We start from the raw sequence: 5,536 nt of genomic DNA, 5'->3' as shown, positions 1-5,536 counted from the left end.
AAATGTGATCCAGCCTAAAGAAGACCAGCCTCCCTGGTAACCTCCTTAGCAACAGACTTTTACCTGGGAAGAAGCCCCACGTGGGGGCAGGTTGAAGAAACCCTATAAAGGCCACCTTGAACAAAGGAAGGGCGCGCATACGCTGCCTGAGCCCATGTGCTGCTTGTGCCCATGTGGCCGAGCACATGTGGTGTCCAAGCACATGTGTCGCCCGCATCTCCCCCTTGAGATGTGTACTTTCATGCTTTCGTGTTTGTGTCACAAGGGATACCGGACAATGCCTCCCCTGACCACATTTAATTTAAAACAAAACAGGGGGAGATGTAGGGAGCCATCTTACAGAGCTTGGCTTATCGTCTAGTCAAGTGGAGGCTGCTTGGGATTCCTGTGATCTTATCATTTCACCACTTGTCTCACTAGCCAATGGCCATGCCTGATCAACATTTTACTATTGTTCCTGTGAGGGTCCAAGCATGCATATCACCCCCTCCCACCAAGAGGTATAAGTATTGTAACTGCTGTGAATAAACTCTCTCCTCCTCCTCCTCCTCCTCCTCCTCCTCCTTCTGGCTCTGCATCTCTTCGTTTGGTTGCGTCCCCTCCTTAGCCCCACGAAGGGTCCTCCCTGCGGGACAGGATGATGCCCGCAGGGGGGACCCCACAGGTCACACCTGGAAATGCACAGGGGTTATTCCTGGCTTTGCACTCAGGAATCACCCGTGGCAGTGCTCAGAGGACCATATGGGATGCTGGGAATCAAACCTGGGTCAGCCTCATGCAAGGCAAATATCCTACCCACTGTACTATTGCTCCAGCCCCTCTATCTATACACTTTGAATAGCAACCTGAGACTCCAAGGAAGCTAGGTAATTAGTCAGGAGAAGATACAAAGGCAGTTCTCTGTAGGTCCAAGACGTCTTTAAAGGCCATACTATCCATCAAGTTCATCTGAGTAAGAGACAAGACTGATATCTGGAAAGACAAACCAAATTCAAGGAAGTTAATTATAACCAATATCTGAGATATTTAAGATATCTAATTCTATTTTGCCCATTTCTTAGACATTTATTAATAAACATGACAAAATAAAAATTATTCTAGAATAAACCTTTTTTGTGGGGCTGGAGCGATAGCACAGCAGGTAGGGCATTTGCCTTGACATGGCTGGCCTGGGTTCGATTCCCAGCATCCCATATAGTCCCCTGAGCACCACCAGGAGCAATTCCTGAGTGCATGAGCCAGGAGTAACCCCTGTGCATTGCTGGGTGTGACCTAAAAAGAAAAACAAAAAAAGAACCTTTTTTGCTTGGGAGCCATACCTGGCAGTGCTCAGGGGCTACCGCTGGTTTTGTGCTCAGGGATTACCTAATGGTACTCATGGGACCATTCAATATCAGTGATTAAATCTAGGATTTTCACATGCAAAACATATTTTAGCCCATCTATCTCTCTGGTCCTAAACACTTTACCTTTATCCAATACTATTATTAATGTCTGTCTGAAAAAGTTCATTACCACAGTAAAATGTAGGGTTCAATCTGTTTACTATCTTTAGCATACACTTGAACTATTTTTCCCATAAGCTTTTAATAATATCAACCTAATTCCAAGGAAGTTAAATCCTGTACTTAACCCTACCTCTTCAACCTCACTCCTCTCTCCTATTATAATCTATTCCATAGCCAAATACAATTTTCTGGTGCATTGTTGTGATTAATGTTCCATCTCACTGGGCCTATCAAACAGAGCAGGTAATATAACTTTGAAGCCAGAGGTAGTTTAACTTTTTTGCTTTGCATGGATGTACAACAAGGATCAGGAGACAAGCATGAATATTATTATTGCACCGAGGGAAAATTTTTTTAGAAAAGGAAATCAAGAAAAACATAACAGATAAAGAACTGTAAATGTTAGGCAAGTGAAAGAAACCAAACATTAAAGACCACTTATTATGACTTTATATAAAATATAAATATATAAAATGTGCAGAGTCAATAAATCCATTTTTTAAAAATGCATTGGCTTTAAGGACTTTGGGAAAGAGAAATGGGAATAACTGCTTCAGATTTTGTTTGTACTTTGGAGTTGGGGTGGGAGCTTGACGGAATTATTTTGGAATTAGTGTTAAGTCCTCTTGGAGAGTATAGTAAGGCCCACTAACGTGTCCACTTTCAAAGGGTAGAGTTGTATCTCAAATTTTTTAAAAAAGAAGGGGGGGAGCAGAGCAGTAGTACAGAGGCTAAAAAGCTGGCCTTGTGCAAGGTGGACTGGGGCGCAATCCCTGGCATCCCATAGGGTTCTCCAAGCCCACCAGGAGTGACCCCTGAGTGCAGAGCCAGGAGTGAGTGATGAGCACAGAGACAGGAGTAAGCTCTGAGCACTGCTGAGTATGGCCTCAAAAAACAAAATAAATAAAATACTTTTAGAAAAAAAAGAAGAAGAGAAGAGAAAGGACTGCAGGGCCCGGTGTGCAATGGCTGCACCCCCAGCCTGTTTGGCGGAGTCTCAGCCCCTGACTTGGATAGGTTAACCTAAGGGACCTTGGAGACAGTCCTGGGAAGTGGACATTCATATCTTCCCTCAGACTGGCCCCAGTGTTAAGGTCCAAACAGGTATGGGGATGCCTTTGGAAAGCCCCAGGACGTGGTGGCCAGAGTCCACATCGGCCAACCCTCATGCTGTCCACACCAAACTGCAGGACAAGGGGCACGGGGTTAAGACTGCTCCAGGCCAAGTTCAAACTCCCTGATGCCAGAAGATCCACATATCCAAGAAGTGGGGCTTCATCAAGTGTAATGCAGCTGAGTCTGAAGACACAGCTGAAGGGCAGTTCATCCCAAAGGGCTGTGGAGTCAAATATATCCCTCATCAGGGGCTTCTGGACAAATGATGGACCCTGCATTGCATTCCCAAGAGCCTCAGTGCTGCTTCTCCTGGGTCCCTGCTCCCCAGCCTACTCTAAGGAACCCCTCTCCAACCCACCCTATCACACCCAACTAAACCCTGCTTCCTACAAAGAAAGAGAGGAAGGAAGGAAGGAAGGAAGGAAGGAAGGAAGGAAGGAAGGAAGGAAGGAAGGAAGGAAGGAAGGAAGGAAGGAAGGAAGGAAGGAAGGGAGGGAGGGAGGGAGGAAAAGAGGGAGGGAGGGAGGGAGGGAGGGAGGGAGGGAGGGAGGGAGGGAGGGAGGGAGGGAGGGAGGGAGGGAGGGAGGGAGGAAAAGAGGGAGGGAGGAAAGGAAGGAGGGAGGGAGGAAAGGAAGGAGGAAGGGAGGGAGGAAAAGAGAGAGGGGGAGGGAGGAAGGGAGGAAGGGGAGGGAGGGAGGGAGGGAGGGAGGGAGGGAGGGAGGGAGGGAGGGAGGGAGGGAGGAGGAGGGAGGAAGGAAGGAAGGGGGAGGGAGGGAGGGAAGGAGGAAGGAAGGAGGGAGGAGGAGGGAGGAAGGAAGGAAGGGGGAGGGAGGGAGGGAGGGAGGGAAGGAGGAAGGAAGGAGGGAGGGAGGGAGGAGATGAGGGAGGGAGGGAGGGAGGAAGGAGGGAAGAAAAGAAAGAATTATTATTTTTTTAATTGAATCACCATGAGATACAGCTGCAAAGCTTTCATGTTTGTGTTTCGGTCACACAATGATCAACACCCATCCTTTCACCAGTGCACATTTTCCACCACCAAAATCCCCAGCATCCCCCCATCCCAACCCTTCAAAGTCTTTCTTTCTATCTTTCCCCACCCTACACAGATCATAGTGGGGAGAGAAGAACATAAGAGAAGGGGAGTGACAGGTGGATTCCGACTCCCACTTTCTACACCGGGCTCCTCCTGGCGGGGAAAGCAAGTTAGACAGAGGGGAAGCGACAGGCCCCACCGTCTTTGTCCTGCTCACTGCACCCACAACAAACCTCAGTGGAGCCTGCAGCACAGGGAAGTGAAGGTGGGGGCTGTGGATGCGGAGAAGGTCTGACGGAACAGCGCTCCCAAACTGGTGGGCTCCATTGTGGCGCAGGGAAGCCCCTCGGGGAGGGATCAGACCTCAGCCGCTTGCGAGCGAAATGGAACAGGCACAGCCGCCCTTGCCTTGCTGGACGCTGACCCGATTCAGACCCCCAGGACACTGTGCGTGGTTCTGCTCTTAAAGCCCCGCCAGGGGTCACTCCGGAGTGTCACTGGGTGTGGCCCCACAACCAAAAAAATCAAAACCAAGCGTGCAAAAACCCTTAGCCACTCCCCAGGCGCTGAGCAGAGAGCAGAGGGCACCACCGAGGGCCTTGGGCGTCAGCGGCCCCTGGCCAGCGCCTGGAATCTCGGGAGGTGCGGAGAGGAGAAATACTCAGGTCTGGGGAGTGAACTTTGAGGTGATAGATTTTACCAGATCCAGACCACTTAAATCTAAGTAGACTGTTAGACTAGTCTGGAGGAGAGTGAAGTGACTGTAACTGGAGGATGGGCAGATAGAGACGTTTATCAGTTAAGAGAAGAAGCCTGGGTCTTCCTTCAGAGTTGAGCAGCACCCCGACACTGGCCTTCTAGATGCTTTTAGAAAATCAAGTTAACGAATATACTCTCAGCTTGCCTATTTTGTAATCTGATACTTTTCATTTTATAATATGTTTGGTTGTTTGCATTTTCTTTGTTAATCGCCCCCCCCACACACACACACACATCAATTTGCTCGAGCTGGCAACAGTAACGTCTACATTGTGAGACTTTTACTGTTTTTGGCATATATAATAGGCCACCGGTAGCTTGCTAGGCTCTCCGAGAGGGGCAGAGGAATCAAACCTGGGTCAGCCACGTGCAAGGCAAACACCCTACCTGCCGCGCTATTGCTCCAGCCTCCCCCATACACATAGGTTAGAAATATCTTGAAATCAAAAGTCAGTGTTTTCTTGTTGTTGTTGTTGTTGATTTTTGGGTTTTATTTTGGTTTTGTTTGTTTTTTAGCCAGATCTGGGGGTGGTCAGGCTGCTCCTGGTCTGTGCTCATAAAAAACCCTGATGGTGCTCAAGGACCACCAGTGATGAGGGGATTAGATCTGGGAGCCAAAAAATGCCAGGCGGGTGCCTTATCTCTCTTCCACCCAAGGTCAGTGTTTTCTATTTCTTTATATCTATTTCAGGCTGAGAATAAGGCAGTTTTTCCAGATCACTGACATCTGAACAATAGTGGGTTTTTTTAACCATGGTCTGGACTAGAGGTATTTAAAAAAAAAAAAAAATTGAGGGCCAGAGAGTATTGGTTTAAAAGCCCCTGCTTTGCACACAGTTGATCCCAATTCGATCTCTGGCATCATATATGGTCCCCCAATCACTGACAGGAGTGATCCCTGAGCACAGAGTCTTGAGTCATCCCCGCTGACTCCCAGCACTGCAGAGAGTGGCTCAAGCTTTCCTCCCCCCAAAAAACTTGAAACCACTGATCTAAAACATTTCTAGTTCCCTATGCATGCAATTGCATAAAGAAAGAAGTCGTGGTGCAAGCTGGTAATTTAAAAGAAACAGTTGGTGATAAGAGTCCTGGACTGGTTCTCATCCCAGTCAGTCGCTAC

At 48.2% G+C, this 5,536-nt stretch overlaps 1 pseudogene; it reads left to right on the top strand.

Moving 5' to 3' along the window:
- Positions 1 to 2,454: 2,454 nt before the first annotated feature.
- LOC129400640 (small nucleolar RNA SNORA70) lies at positions 2,455 to 2,553 on the top strand (annotated as a pseudogene).
- Positions 2,554 to 5,536: the final 2,983 nt, after the last annotated feature.

Source organism: Sorex araneus, chromosome X (genome assembly GCF_027595985.1).
Source record: "Sorex araneus isolate mSorAra2 chromosome X, mSorAra2.pri, whole genome shotgun sequence".
In the NCBI taxonomy this organism is placed as follows: Eukaryota; Metazoa; Chordata; class Mammalia; order Eulipotyphla; family Soricidae; genus Sorex; species Sorex araneus.
This window is presented reverse-complemented; position numbering and strand designations above follow the sequence as displayed.